Source organism: Giraffa tippelskirchi, chromosome 1 (genome assembly GCF_054371585.1).
Source record: "Giraffa tippelskirchi isolate mGirTip1 chromosome 1, T2T-mGirTip1v1.2.pri, whole genome shotgun sequence".
NCBI classification, from domain to species: Eukaryota; Metazoa; Chordata; class Mammalia; order Artiodactyla; family Giraffidae; genus Giraffa; species Giraffa tippelskirchi.
Genome location: NC_137275.1, coordinates 32290593 through 32306514, shown reverse-complemented (window position 1 = coordinate 32306514; position 15922 = coordinate 32290593). Strand labels below are relative to the sequence as shown.

Here is a 15922-nt window from a genome sequence, read left to right as displayed (position 1 = left end):
AAGATATGCAGTAAATTGGACTGTGATTATTAAACTGGACTTGCATGCAGTGGCTTATTTATAAATAGCTGAATGTAACAAGAAAGGGAATTGTCCAAGATACCTCTAAGGAGTGGAAAAAGGAAATCTGAGAGAACAGAGAGAAAGGTAATTTAACCCTACAAGTTCAGACTGCTCCATAGACTAGTTATATGTTCCACAGTTCCTAAAATAGTACATTCCCCTTCATACAGAAATTTCACTTCTGGAATTTATCTGTGCTGAAAACAAATGATTGTATTGTCAAATCCAACTACATAAATCATAGATTTTACCCAATATCAAGCTTCACCAATGATTTAAACAATACAGGCAAAGAATTCCTTCACTTGGGTGAGTCTGAGAACCTCTGATACAGCTTTCAATAAAAAAGGAATTTCTTCTCGCACAATAGGGCATCATTTCCTCCAGGTTAAGAGATGAAGCATTTGAGCAATATATGCAGACAAGTGACTCACACAAAGGAAGCTCTGTGGGCTATCTTACATTAATTACACAGTTTATGTGACCTTCTCTAGTCAGCAATTTCCCATGAATCTATAAATTACAAGTGTATTTACAATAAGCAACTTCAACAGGATACTTTTTTTTTTCCTATTTATAGATAAGAAGTTATCATTATCCTTTTGCTAGTTAACAGCATTAGTGGGTTTTTCAGGTTGTTTGTATGTTTACCAGAAGGTCATTTGTGTATTTGCCAGGAGGTCATTAGCATGTTTACCAGGAAAACTAATGCAGATATTCTCTCTCCCTGAATATCTCCAGGAGAAAGTGAATCGGTCACAGTACTGCTGTAAATTCTTAGCTTCTCAAACTCCAGTTGAAATAATTGGGTAAAAGTGTATTTTTTAGATACAAATATGTTTCATTCAAATAATCATAAACAATCTAATTATATGATAACTGAAGTTTCTTTAAATAAATTTATCATTTGTTCATATTATGGAATAGCTTACAGTCATGAATTATAATAGGTAGATATCTATGCTTTATTATGAAATTATGTTTATGAGAGATGGCTTAATGAACAGGCAATTTACAGAATAATTCATACTATATGATACAGTATGATATGAATTTTGTAACACGTATATACACATACAAAAACATTACAATGCTTCAGAAAAAATATTAACAAGAGCTATGTATATTTTGTCTTTTTGTCAAGTAGATTTGATTCTAACCTTGAGTTTTTTAGTAGTTTCTCCAGATTCATGAAGATATATTACACCAAAAAATAATCTTATACATACTTTTCCAAAAGAATTTTTCTTAGTCTTGTAACTTATTGCAAATAAAAAAAAAACCTGGAAATCATTATACCCCTCTTCCCTTGCTCAGTCATCATTATATATAGCTCCTTTCTTCTCCAATATTTCTCTGTGTACACATGTATAATAACATATAATGCATATTTACCCTTTAGTTTGACTCTCCTACTAAGCTGTGAAATTTCCTTAGGCAGGGGTTACCTTTATCATCTTTATATCTCTATTATAATACTTGACATTCAAAATCTATTATTAATGATTTTTTTCTAATCTGGACAGGAAGAACAAAGAGAAAGGGAGAGAGTCCTTTAGGACACTGTACTACGTGCTACAGGGAATAAAAACAAAGATATAGTGATTATTTTCATTCTTAAGAATTTAGTTTGCAAAAATAAGATACAATCACAACTTCATTCTCAAATTGTGGGCCAGAGTTTCTCTAGAGGCAGACTAACTTTTATCAGACTCTTTTCCCAACTCCTTCCTTCCTGACTCCAGCAATTCTATGGGAAGGGACTGCATCCTTCAGTTTATGTTCTCCAAGTAACAGAAAATCCAACAAAGAGTAGTTTAAACTAACAGAGATTCATTACTTATATATTACTAGAAGTCTGGAGGTTAAAAATAGCTGCCACTGGTTCCTCTTTTCAGCCAAAAACCAAAAGCTTCCTATTTTTTGCTCTTTCATCCTTAGCTCACTGGTTTGGAGCCTCATAGCTGCCAGATGACTGCTAAACTTCACATATTTAAGTTTCAGAGAGGAAGAGGTGAAAGCACCAGAGGTAAAGAGGCATGCCAGCTGAATATTTTATCAGAAATTTAAAAGTATTCCAGGGAACTCCACTCAGCTGACAGCCACTTTCATCCCACTAGAGGAAAAAATAAATAAATAAATAAAAATAAAGTCATAGGCTATGTCTTTATGGAAAAAGCTAGAAAGAAGTGGATTGTATTGGCCAGAAAATGTGACATACATATTTAGTAAGCTAGTAAGTCATTGTGTGGGACATTTCTTGCACTGCAAATATTTGTGGGCAGTGTTATCATGTTTTAAAAGTCATAAACCCATACTAATTTTTGACTCCTACATCTACATGATAAGCAGACTTAGCCAGGACCAGTCTCCTCTAGTTCTGCCCATGGTTGATGCCTCTCCTTATTTCTACTTCCTTTACTTGATGTAGTTATGTAGGTAAGCAAACTTAAGACCTGCCCTTTGACATGTCTTACCAGCTGTTCCATCTTCACCTTATTTCTTCCACCTAGATAGCCATGGAGAACCAGTTTTAAAATTCCATTAAAGAGGATCAGGGTTGCTAGAAGAAATCCCTTAAACTTGAACATGGTTCTTTTTCCTTTACCAATATTTTGACTGGAAACAACAGATACTAAATCATATATAGAAAGTGGTATTTCCATTTTATTTTATGATTTTGCAAAAATCTATGAACAGCAAAGGAAACTTAGTAACTTTCAATTATTTTTATGTGTTCTCTCTTTAATGGCAGCAGTGTCTCTCATATCCTTTTTTCTAAGAAACTTCTGATGGGCATTTAGTGATTGGAACCATGAGGGCCTATATATTTGGATTTTCTCAACCAACAGATAATAAAAAATGTAACTATTACAACATGAAATGTATTAAGTATGTTGATAATATAAAGGGATTCCTAAATGCAGAACAGTTTAAAACATTTTCCTCAGTTGAGGCAAAAAGATTTTTTAAAAAATCAAGGCAGCAATCATGTTCTTATGGCTTGACATTCTAAGGTGTTAGAGAATTAGAGGACATATAAGACGAAAACTAACTATGCAGGAGAAGAAGGCGACAACAGAAGATGAGATGGTTGGATGGCATCACTGACTCAATGGACATGAGTTTGGGTAAACTCCAGGAGTTGGTGATGAACAGACAAGCCTGGTGTGCTGCGGTTCACGGGGTCGCTGAGCAACTGAACTGAACTGAACTATGCAAACCAAACCAAATTGGTGAGGCAAAAAAGAAGAAACACAACTATGTGAAGAAACATGTAGCAAAACATAGAAACATTCAAACTTAAAATTTTTAATTAATTTTTGTTAGAATATAGCTGCTTTACAATGCTATGTTAGTTTCTGCTGTACAGCAAAGTGAAGTAGCTATATGTATACATATTCGCCCCCTTTATTAATTTCCTTCCCATTTAGGTGACCACAGAGTACTGAGTAGAGTCACTGTGCTATAGACTAGGTTCTTATCAGCTCAATTCAGTTCACTCAGTTATGTCCGACTCCGTGCAACCCCATGAACTGCAGCACTCCAGGCTTCCCTGTCCATCAACAAATCCCGGAACTTGCTCAAACTCATGTCCATCGAGTCAGAGATACTATCCAACCATCTCATCCTCTGTCATCCCCTTCTCCTCCTGCCTTCAATCTTTCCCAGCATCAGGGTCTTTTCCAATGAGTCAGTTCTTCACATCAGGTGGCCAAAGTATTGGAGCTTCAGCTTCAGCATTAGCCCTTCTGATGAATATTCAGGAATGATTTCCTTTAAGATTGACAGGTTTGATCTCCTTGCAGTCCAAGGGAGTCTCAAGAGTCTTCTCCAACACCACACTTCAAAAGCATCAATTCTTCAGTACTCAGCTTTCTTAATGGTCCAACTCTTACATCCATACATTAGTACTGGAAAAACCATAGCTTTGACTAGATGGCCATTGTTGGCAAAGTAATGTCTCTGCTTTCTTTACTATGCTGTCTAGGTTTGTCATAGCTTTTCTTCCAAGGAGTAAGTGTCTTTTAATTTCATGGCTGCAATCACCATCTGCAGTGACTTTGGAGCCCAGAAAAATAAAGTCTCTCACTGTTTCCATTGTTCCCCCATCTATTTGCCATGAAGTAATGGGACTGGATGCCATGATCTTGGTTGTTTGAATGTTGATTTTTTAAGCCAGGTTTTTCACTCTCCTCTTTCATTACATTAAGAGGCTTTTCAGTTCCTCTTTCCTTTCTGCCATAAGGGTGGTGTCATCTGCATATCTGAGGTTATTGATATTTCTCCCGGCAATCTTGATTCTAACTTGTGCTTATTAGTTATCTATTTTATATATAGTAATATGTATATGTGAGTTCTAGTCTCCATATATGTCAGTAATATGTATATGCTTGTTCTCTACATCTGTGCCTCTATCTGTGTCTCTATTTCTGTTTTACAAATCAGTTCTTTTGTACCATTTTTCTTGATTCCACATATAAGCAATATTATACAATTTTTTTTTTCTCTTTCTGACTTACTTCACTCTGTATGACAGACTCTAGGTTCATCTATATCTCCGCAAGTGGCACAATTTTGTTCCTGTTTATGGCTGAGTAGCGTTCCATTATATATATGTATTATATCTTCTTTATCCACTCTTCTATCGTTGGACATTTAGGTGGCTTTCAAGTACTGGATATTGTAAATAGTGCTGCAGTGAATATTGGGGTGCATGTATCTTTTGGAATTATGGTTTTCTCCAAGTATTAATATTTGCTCAGGAGTGTGATTGCTGGGTCATATGGTAGTTCTGTTTTTCATTTTTTAAGAAGCCTCCATACTGTTCTCCATAGTGACTGTACTAATTTAGATCCCAACAACAGTGTAGGAAGGGTCCCTTTTCTCCACACCCTCTCCAGCATTTATTGTTTGTAGATTTTTTGATAATAGCCATTCTGACCACTGTGAGGATCATACTTCATTCTAGTATTGATTTGAATTTATCTAATGATTAGTTGGGGAGTAGGGAGGCTTCTCAAGTGGCGCAGTGGTAAAATTATATATATATATATACCTTCAATGCCAGAGATACAAGAGATGCAGTTTCAATAACTAGGTCAGGAAGATCCCCTGGAGTAGGAAATGGCAACCTGCTCCAGTATTTTTGCCTGGAAAATTCCATGGATGGAGGACCCTGGTGGACTACAGTCCGTGGAGTTGCAAAGAGTCACATGCGACTGAGCACAAGCAATGATTAGTGATGTTGTACATCTTTTCATGTGTTGGTTGGCCATGTGTATGTCTTCTTTAGAGAAAGGTCTACTTAGCTCTTCTGCTCATTTTTTGGTTGGATTGTTTGTTTGATATTGAGCTGCATGAGCTGTTTGTATATTTTGGAGATTAATCCTTTGTCAGTTGCTTCATTTGCAAATATTGTCTCCCATTCAAAAAAGGGTTGTCTTTTCATCTTCTTTATGATTTCATTTGCTGTGCAGAAGGTTTTAAGTTTAATTAAGTCCCATTTGCTCATTTCTGTTTTTATTTTTGTTACTCTTGGAGGTGGGTTCAAAAAGATATTGTTGCAATTTATGTCAAAGAGTGTGCTGCCTATATTTTCCTCTGGGAGTTTTATAGTGTCTTCTCTTACATTTAGGTATTTAATCTATATTGAGTTTACTTTTGTGTATGGTATTAGGGAGTGCTCAATTTCATTCTTTTATGTGTAGTTGTCCAATTTTCCAAGCACCAGTTATTGAAGAGACTGTCTTTTTCCATTGTATATTCTTGCCTACTTTGTCATAGATTAGGTAACCATAGATATGTGTGTTTATCTCTGGGATTTCTGTTCCATTGGTCTATATTTCTGTCTTTTGTACCAGTATCATACTGTGTCTTAGTGACTGTAGCTTTGTAACATAGTCTGAAGTCAAGGAGCCTGATTCCTCCAGCTCCATTCTTCTTTCTCAAGATTGCTTTGGCTATTCAGGGTTCAAACTCAAATGTTTAAGAGTAATGTATAAAATATGTAAATTCCATGCACACAAATGATGTGTCACATCCAGTATTTAAAAATAACAAAAGTTGACATTTTTGAAATGTGTTATGACCAATATTTTTCAGTTCGTTATGCTACTACAAAAGAGGAGGTGTTTGCTGGTTAGTGAATAGCTTACTGTTAACAAATATTAAAAACTACTTATATTCTACTTTATTGCCTTGTTTTAACTTCAAGGAGAATACTTGTTGAAATGGGGAGTATAAGAAAAACAATGGTAAGAGGGACTTAAAAGCAAAGCGTGTGATGCTATCATAAGAGAATGCTTTAGACTCCCATATGCTAGCCTACAAACTGGCTGAAGAAGAAACACATCTTTGAGGAAAAGTTTAAGTATTGCTTCAACGACCTACCTTTGAAGATAATGAATCAGTAGGCCTAATGTAGAGACTTTCCCAATTTTGAAAAGTTTGTTGTTCCATGTCCAGTTCTAACTGTTGTTTCTTGAACTGCATACATGTTTCTCAGGAGGCAGGTAAGGTAGTGTGGTATTCCCATCTCTTTAAGAAAGTTCCACAGTTTGTTGTGATCCACACAGTCAAAGACTTGAATGTAATCAATGAAGTAGAAGTAGATGTTTTTCTGGAATTCTCTTGCTTTACCTATGATCCAAGGTTATTGGCAATTTGATCTCTGATTCCTTTTTCTTTTCTAAATCCAGTTTGCACATCTTGAAGTTCTCAGTTCATGTACTGTTGAAGCTTAGCTTGAAGGATTTTGAGTATTACCTTGCTAGCATGTGAAATGAACAAAGTTGCTTATTTAACTTATATACAGAGTACATCATGCGAAATGCTGGGCTGGATGAAACACAAGCTGGAATCAAGACTGCCGGGAGAAGTATCAACAACCTCAGATATGTAGATGATACAACCTTAATGGCAGTAAGTGAAGAGGAACTAAACAGCCTTTTGATGAACATGAAAAAGGAGAGTGAAAAAGCTGTCTTAAAACTCAACATTTCAAAAACAAAGATCATGGCATTCAGTCCCATCACTTTGTGGCAAATACATGGGGTATAAATGGAAACAGTTACAGATTTTATTTTCCTGGGCTCCAAAATCACGGGGGACAGTGACTACAGCCTTGAAATTAAAAGATACTTACTCCTTGGAAGAAAAGCTATGACAATCCTAGACAGTATAGTAAAAAAAGAAGAGACATCACTTTGCCAACAAAGGTCTCTATAGTAAAAACTCTGATTTTTCCAGTAGTCATGTATGGATGTGAGAGTTGGATCATAAAGAAGGCTGAGTGCTAAAGAATTGATGCTTTTGAACTGTGGTGCTAGAGAGGACTCTTGAGAGTCCCTTGGTCAGCAAAGAAATCAAACCAGTCAATCCTAAAGGAAATCAGACCTGAATATTCATTGGAAGAACTGATACTAAAGCTGAAGCTCCAATACGTTGACCTCCTGATGCAAAAAGCCAACTCATTGGAAAAGACTCTGATGCTTGGAAAGATTGAAGGCAGGAGGAGAAGGGAGCAACAGAGAATGAGATGGTTGGATGGCATCACTGACTCGATGGACATGAGTTTGAGCAAACTCGGGGAGATAGTGAAGCAATCCATGGAGTTGCAAAGAGTCAGGCATGACTTAGTGACTGAGCAGTTATAACAACACAATGCAGAGTCTAGAATTCTGATATTTTTAAAAATCCCATGAATGATTTTAATGTGCAGCAAGATGGAAGTACTCCCAAAAGAAACCTAGTCTCATAAATTAAATGACTATATTCCCTAGATACTGAAGGAAAACAAAACAAAACAAAACTCTCTCTGTGATCTTTGAAGACTCTTGAAAACAGTGAAGGTATCAAAAAACTGGAAATGAATAGGGATGTTCAAGGCAGAAAAAACAAGTTCAAAGGTCCAGAGGAAAGAAGGAGTTTTCCATCATCAAAGAACAGCAAAAAGGCCATAGGGACTAGAAAGATGTGAGCAAGAATGAGAATAGCAGAAAATGAGGGAGCAAAGGTGAATAGGTACCAGCATATGTAGGAATAAACATGTCAGTTATAATGAAGACACTGCATTTATTCTGAATATGTTGATTAGTCATTTAAAGAACATAAGCAAAAGATTTGATTTAATTACACTTTTTAAAGATAATTTTTGTTATTGGCAGAAATAAGTGGAATAGACAAAAGATGTTGTCCACTTCATAAATTACTGTTAACTGAACATGTATTTGTTAGGAGAATAACAGTAAAGACAGAGTGTAACAAATCTGGATATATTTTAAAAGTGTACCTGAAAGGATTTTGGATGAATAGGCAATGGAGGATGAGGAAAGAGAGAACTCAAGGAAGTTTCCTAAATATTTTCCCCTGAATAAATGATGGTGCTATTTTCTAAAATGCAGAAATCTGAGAAAATAGCATGTGAGAGTGGGGATGGTGAGGAAAGCAGTGATATAATTTTATTTTGGATATACTGAAGCTGATGTTCTTATTTGATGACCAAGTGAAGATGTCAAGGAGGAAATCAAACATGTAAGTCTACAGCACAAAGAGAGTTTAAATCTGGGACTGAAAATTAGAAGGTCATCACTGAGAGATGTAATTTGAAGTTAGGGGACTAGAGAAGATAATCTAGGCTGTGGGTATAGATGAGAATCAGAAGAGGGCTGAGGAATAAACCTTGGTGCACTCCAACATGAAAAGAGCAGGAAAGCAAAGGAGAGGAATAGGAACCATCAGAAAAATGGGCGGAAAACTCAGAAACAGTAAAACTTAGGAAAACATAAAAATCAAGTATTCCAAGAAGAGGAGGGAGTAGTCAAATGTATCAAATGAGAATTAACCACTATATTTGAAAAACAAATGGATTACTTTGTCAAGAATATTTTAGTTAGGAATTAGAGGTAAAATCTGATTCTAGTGAAGGAGCAAATGAAACAATAGGCAATGGAAAATTTTTGAAAAATCTCACAATAGAAGAGAGTAAAGGTGTTTAGGTGGGGGGCATAGGGACACAAGGATTTCATCTTTCTTTTTAATGGATGGTTTTGCCATACACATGTATGTGGAGGGCAATACTTAAGTAGCAAAGAAATTATTCACTAACCTATGAGGCAGATTTATCTTCCAAAATAACCACAACAGTATTTCCCATTCCACAGCTATTCTGCAATGTGACCTTACCACACCTCTTATCAAAAAGTAGGTTAATGTCCCTGTTTCTCAAGTCTGTATTTTATGTCTGGCTTATAATCAAAAGGATCAGCAGAATAGCTAATGTGTGACACATCTTGCTGTTCTAAGGCTAGGACAGAAAAGAAAATGAAAAGTATTCCTCAACCACTGATACACTCACACCATAGCCCTAAACTGCCAGGTAAGGGTTTTGATTGCCCCAAAGCTACTAGTCTATAAGGAAGTTCAAAGAAACCCAGGCAGAAACATCATAGAGAAGTTCTAAAAAGTAAAAATAAAACAAAACATGTGGTCAATCCTCAGCTGCCCCAGACCCCCTGCCCCATCTGTGCTATTTGCTGCCATGATCTGACTACAGTCCCACGAGGGACCCTTGGCCAAAATCTCCCAGCTCATCAATTACTGAAACCTGATCCACAACCTGTAAGAGTTCACAAAATGCTTCTTTTTTAAGACAGTATGAAGTGATTTGTTATGCACCAACAGAATTTAAAAGTGAAAAGGAAAGGAGGAAATTATGACTTAATTGTATCAAGTATGTCAGAAGGACTAAAATCCAATGTGGAAACATAGTGATCATCTAGAGTAAAAGGTTGATAGGCAGTAACTAAATGCCCAGATACATGGTATGAGTAGATTTTATGGTAAGAAAATTAGGCACTTGTCTTCTGATTATTTATATTTTCTTTAGTGCTTTGCGGGACAGAATGAGAGACACAGATGCATGGAACAATTTTATGGACTCTGAGGGAGAAGGTGAGGGTGGGACGTTCTGGGAGAATGGCATTGAGACATGTGTATTGTCATATGTGAAACAGAGCACCATTCCATGTTCGATGCATGTGACAAGGGCTCGGGGCCGGGGCAGTGGGATGATCCAGAGGGATGGGAGGGGGAGGGAGGTGGGTGGGGGGTTCGGGAAGGGGAACACATGTAAACCCATGGCTGATTCTTGTCAATGTATGGCAAAAACTATTACAATATTGTAAAGTAATTAGCCCCCAAGTAAAATAAATAAATTTATAAAAAAAAAAAAAAAAAAAAAAAAAAAATAAAAGGAGAGTCATCAACTCAGAATGAGAAAGTGAAAGAGATATTGAAACTTAAAGGAAGGAAGGAAAAACATGAAATAATATTTTCAAAGAATGAGATGAATTGATTAAGGAAATGGAGTATGAGAGCTAAGTGTTCCTAAGAAAACACACAAGGCTTGTTATTATGATTTTAAAATGAAACAGTGAGTCTATTTCTATTTTTCCTCTAGCTATGTTTGGCTGCTATTGTACATGTATGCCTGAAAAAGGGAGTTACCCCGTGTTGGCATCTAACAGGCAATGTAAAAAAAAAAAGAGAGACAAGAAAGTTGAAGTGAATTCAAGAGACTCCTGTGATGATAAATATAAACAGTGGCAATGTAATCTGGATAAGAGGAGAAGTGGAGATGTGTGAGGTTATACTGATAGATTTAAAAGCTAGCATGTTAGAAGTACTTATGGGGTAAAACTAACTAACTACAGGAGGCATGATGAAATAAGTAAGCTGGAAAATTCTGACTGCCGTGGAGTGGACTTCCTGAAATCAAGATTTTGTGGAAATTGAAGTTCTTTGTAATGACATGTTTGTAATATGACGAAGAGAGGGTGGTTGAGGATAAGTGGAAGATGCAATCACTGGATGAGATGGTTGGATAGCATCACTGAATCTATGGACATGAGTTTGAGTAAGCTCTGGGAGTTGGAGATAAAGCAGTCAAGGAACTGAGGGTTTGGGGTGTTATACAGAGTGCTTATCTGGATGTTTAAGATGCAAAGAAAAATGACAAAGTGAAATCAATTACTAAAATCTCTAGAGAATGAGAAGGTATAACTGATAGTTTTACAGATGAATGTTCACAAAGTGTAGAGGATGCTAGTCATATGCTTAAAACAAACTGATGGTTTTGACAAAAAAGAGATGGGCAGGGGTCTGAAAGAGACAATGAGAAATGAGAACATCCGTTCCACCTCTGACTCCCATGGAATATGGATGAAAATGATGCCACCATTCAGAGAGCTGTTTTCTAAGGGGATATCTGGACTTCATTTAAATGAAAAGGTGATGAATTGGTAAGAGCAAAAGATGTAAGGAATTTGGTAGAGGGTGAAGTGGAAGAGTGTGGGCAAATGCAGAAGGGAGAAAGATCTATTCAGATTAGGGGTCAGACAGAGCCCCATAGAGTCAAAATCATGATGGCTTGGACTTGCATATGTGCCCAAGGTGGGTCATGATGAAATTAATACTGCTGGTTTCTCAGAGAATGGGAGGAATAAACTTGCTGTTTCTTGGAACTGGTCTCCTCAACACCATGTAACACTAAAAAAGGAGGTGTGTCAGGCACTTTGGGGCTTCCTAAAACCATGGTCTGGCCAGTGTTGAAAGCTATAGAATCAAAGCCTTACCAGAAACACAAGGATTTCTCTGGGATTCCCTTAAATTCTGCTATAACGGACATGGTGACAGTTTGAGGGGCAATCTTAGCACAGCCAAGTAGAGATTCAGGGCCTAAAGGAGTTTAGAAAGGACAGAGTGAAGACCATGGGTGGAGAATAACAGCCTTGAATAGGAAAGTTATTTCTATTTCTAATGGAGGAAATAAGTAAATAGTTTAAAATGTATAGAAATGTTAACATTAAGAACTGAGATCTCTAACTGAGAATCAATCTTAGAAAAGCAGTGGTCAGTAATGAAATTACTGTGTGGGAATTGATTATAAATTTGAGAGATTAAATAACTATCTAGGAACTATTGTGGGATTTGCTAAAGAAAGAAGAACAGAGATTCAGAGAGAGAGAGAGATTTTCAGGAAAAACTTTTAACGAACTCAGATTATTGCATCCTCCCTTACTTAGAAAAGCAGTAAATCCATTAACTAAGTTAAGTATGGTTTTTTCCAGTAGTCATATATGGATGTGAGAGCTGGACTATAAAGAAAGCTGAGCCCCAAAGAATTGATCCTTTTGAACTGTGGTGTTGGAGAAGACTCTTGGGAGTCCCTTGGACTGCAAGGAGATTCAACCAGTCCATCCTAAAGGAAATCAACCCTGAATATTGATGGAAGGACTGATGCTGAAGCTGAAGCTCCAATACTCTGGCCACCTGATGCAAAGAACTGACTCATTGGAAAAGACCCTGATGCTGGGAAAGATTGAAGGCGGGAGGATGAGGACAGAGGATGAGATGGTTGGATGGCATCACTGACTCTATGGACATGAGTTTGAGTAAGCTCCATGAGCTGGTGATGGATAGGGAAGCCTGGTGTGCTACAGTCCATGGGGTCGCAAAGAGTCGGACATGACTGAACGATTGAACTGAAGATATCTATACCGTATGACTAGCAGTAACCTTCTGCTGAGATGTGTGCCTGTTTGCATGTCCCCACTTCACCAAAATCATATAAAAAATGATCTTCATCCTTACCTCTTCAGAACAGTTTCTCAGAGCAAACTGAAGGCTGTCTCCTGGGCTATAGTCTTCAGTAAGACACTGAATAAACAACTCAGTTTTTATGCTGTATGTGTGTGTTTTAAGTTAACAACTAATTGTTGTTGTTGTTAAGTCACTAAGTCATGTCCAACTCTTTTGTGACCCCATGGACTATAGTCTTCCAGGTTCCACTGTTCATGGGATATCCCAGGCAAGAATACTGGAGTGGGTTGCCATTTCCTTCTCCAGGTGATCGTCCCCACTCAGGGATGGAACCCACATCTCCTGCATTGGCAGGTGGATTCTTTACCACTGAGCCACCTGGGAAGCCCTAAAAACTAAAAAGTATGCACAAATATTGAATAAAAATACAACTGTACATATTTGAGATACCTTCTAGAAGAATAATGTAAGCTTATGACTTTAAAATAGACTAAGACAAGCTTTTCTGTTTTTATGTTATGAAGATTCTATGTTATATGTGTTATATAATATAATACATATAAAAATACATAATACATAAACATATAAAAAATAATACACATTGTTATACATGTATATTATATATGATATAACATTATATAATATAAGTTAGTGAAAAATCTCATCTAACTGCCCACCTAAGACCAGGACTGATAATTATTGCTTGCATGGTCATCCACCATTGACTATAAATGGCAAGAAACTAATGTGAAGGGAAATGGTATTGCTGGTGATCTTTAAAAATAAAAACCTATTGCACTGTGAGATTTTAATGTCCAGGTGTTACCTAATGTGCTGTAAATATGTGCAGCAGACAATGCCAGAACAAGCTATTTCATTTCCATGGTAACGTTAGGGCTACAATGGAGGGTGCTGGTTTAAAATGGATTCTTTTCATTAAGACCACATGATAGGAGGGGACAGTTAATAGACAGAATAGAAGGTCTAGTGAATTTAGCAAAAATACATAAACCCATTTCTTTCTACTGTAAACATTTAGGAAACAAGAAAACAAATAAAACGCTTTGTGTGATACAGTCCATCCTATTTCAAGAGACAGTTCTATGACTCTCAAGTGTGGCATTAACTATTTTATGAATTCCTGACTAGACTAAATAGGAAAAGGAAGAATGGGCAAAACTAAGTTTTATTTTGATTGTTGAGATTGCTTAAATCCCATCTAGTAAACAGCACTGTGAACTTTAATCACTGGTCAGTGGAAGAAAAGTAGAAAATACAAAAGGACCAATTAAAATTTAAATAAACACAATACAAGATTAATACGTTGAACCATAAAACTTAAATTTTCTCCATCAACTGGCTCTGCTGTTGGTCAAGATTGAAAGAATTCATTTTAAAATGACACATTTATTTCCCTGATACTCTGCCACCATTGGGTACCAAAGAATGCAATTTAAAGTGAAAACTATCAGTAACTCAGAGGTTTTGTCTACATAAAGCTAAACATCTGTATACTTGGATGAATGCCTGGCTTTTGAATTCACTAGCTGAGAGAAGATGCACCATGAGTTGCTATCCTCAACATCAAGAATGATAATTCAGTATGCACATCAGACACCAGTTAGCTTCTTGTTTGAGGTATATCTTATTACCTAAAATAAAGTTGATTTTACTTAGATTATACCCACAAATAAAGGATAATGATACTGCTTTTTGATAGGAAAGAATCCATTCTTAAGGAAATCTATTAAGACAAAGTTAACTCTCTGGATGACCTTGACCTTCAGGGTACATGAGAGAAATTCTAAGATCAAGAGGCCTGTATCAAACCTCTCTCATGAAATAGCTGTGTCACTTCTGTCATGTCATTTAGAGGATTCAAGCTTCCCTTACTTATGTGTAATATAGGCTTGAAAATTCTTGACTTACATATCTCTAAATACAGTAATAAATTTATTAACTAATGATTGATTAGCGGTTAAGAGTCAAGCTCTATGGACTCAATCTGAATCCCAATTATCACTAACTTGTTATAAACGTAGGCAAACTTCAGTTTTGCTCACCCACAAATTGTTGGCCATCACTGTATCTGTGTGTTAAGTGAGAAGATGAATCTTGAATGCTTAGCACAGTGCTGAGAACAATATAAGCAACCAATAAATGTGCATTTGGGGAGAATCAAGGAGAAAATATGGGCTTCTCTGGTGGTTCAGATGATAAAGAATCTTCCTGTAATGCAGGAGACCCAGGTTTGATCCCTGGGTGGAGAAGATCTCATGGAGAAGGGAATGGCAATCCATACCTTACTTATATTACCCACCTAGTGGTGGCAATTGAGTTTGACACCATAATCTAGACATAAATCTTAAAGAAATCTTTCCTCTAACACTTCAAAATTCATTGGCCTTTCCCAAACCATTTAACTCCCTGCCTGGTAATTAAATTTTCAGATAATTCTCCTGCTCATACACAAAGTTACAATAGTCACTTACTGATTTGATCCTCTTACCCATCACCAAGTCGCTTCCCTGAAATATCTTGAACTGCCAAAAAGAAAGTATGATTTTCTGTTACCTGCCTGCTGTGATGCTGTTTTGTATGTCTTTGACAAAGAGTAAGTGGTTTCGTGTACCACAGTTCCTTTGTAAAAGAGCCTAGAATTAGTGCTTGCTGAGAAAATAATATATATTAAAATGACTCTTCTGGTCAATTTTAAATGGTAAAATATTTTTCATCTAATAAATAGTCACATTCAGTTACTGATATCACATTACTAACTATCTAAGACATTTTAGAAGGAGAATAAAACCAGTGATTCCTAATCACAAACTTGCAATCTGCCCAGACATTTAATAGCTATTGAAACATCTTATGCTATCCACACATGGTATATGTGTACTTTTTAAGTGCCCCTTTGGCAAAATTAACGTTTTATGATTCCAAATATAATTGGGGCAACAAAGAGGAAAGGATGGCATTTGCTAACAACCAAGAATAATTTCACTAGAAGTCCTCTACTTCATATTTTCTCTTGAGGTTCTCAGTAGGCTTTTAAAGCAGATGCTGAGCTGAAAACTAATCCAAGAAATAAAGAAAGCCAAGGGGAAAAAATAATAATAATGGACAGTTGTACTTGATTGTTTCCATGGTCAGGGCATCCTCTTGAGTGACAGATAATTCATCTTTTGTCAGTTTCCATTGCCTAGAGATCATCCTGAGCATTGTTATCAGCAAAACCTCCACAAAGTGAAGAATT

The 15922-nt window shown here is 36.5% G+C and overlaps 1 long non-coding RNA gene across 1 annotated transcript; it reads right to left on the bottom strand.

The window, feature by feature from the left end:
• Window positions 1-5583: 5583 nt before the first annotated feature.
• On the bottom strand, window positions 5584-12204 carry LOC145544832 (uncharacterized). The gene is made up of 2 exons (XR_014081658.1): window positions 10816-12204; window positions 5584-6931 (listed from the first exon to the last, which is right to left on the bottom strand). It is a non-coding gene; the product is annotated as an uncharacterized LOC145544832 (long non-coding RNA).
• Window positions 12205-15922: the final 3718 nt, after the last annotated feature.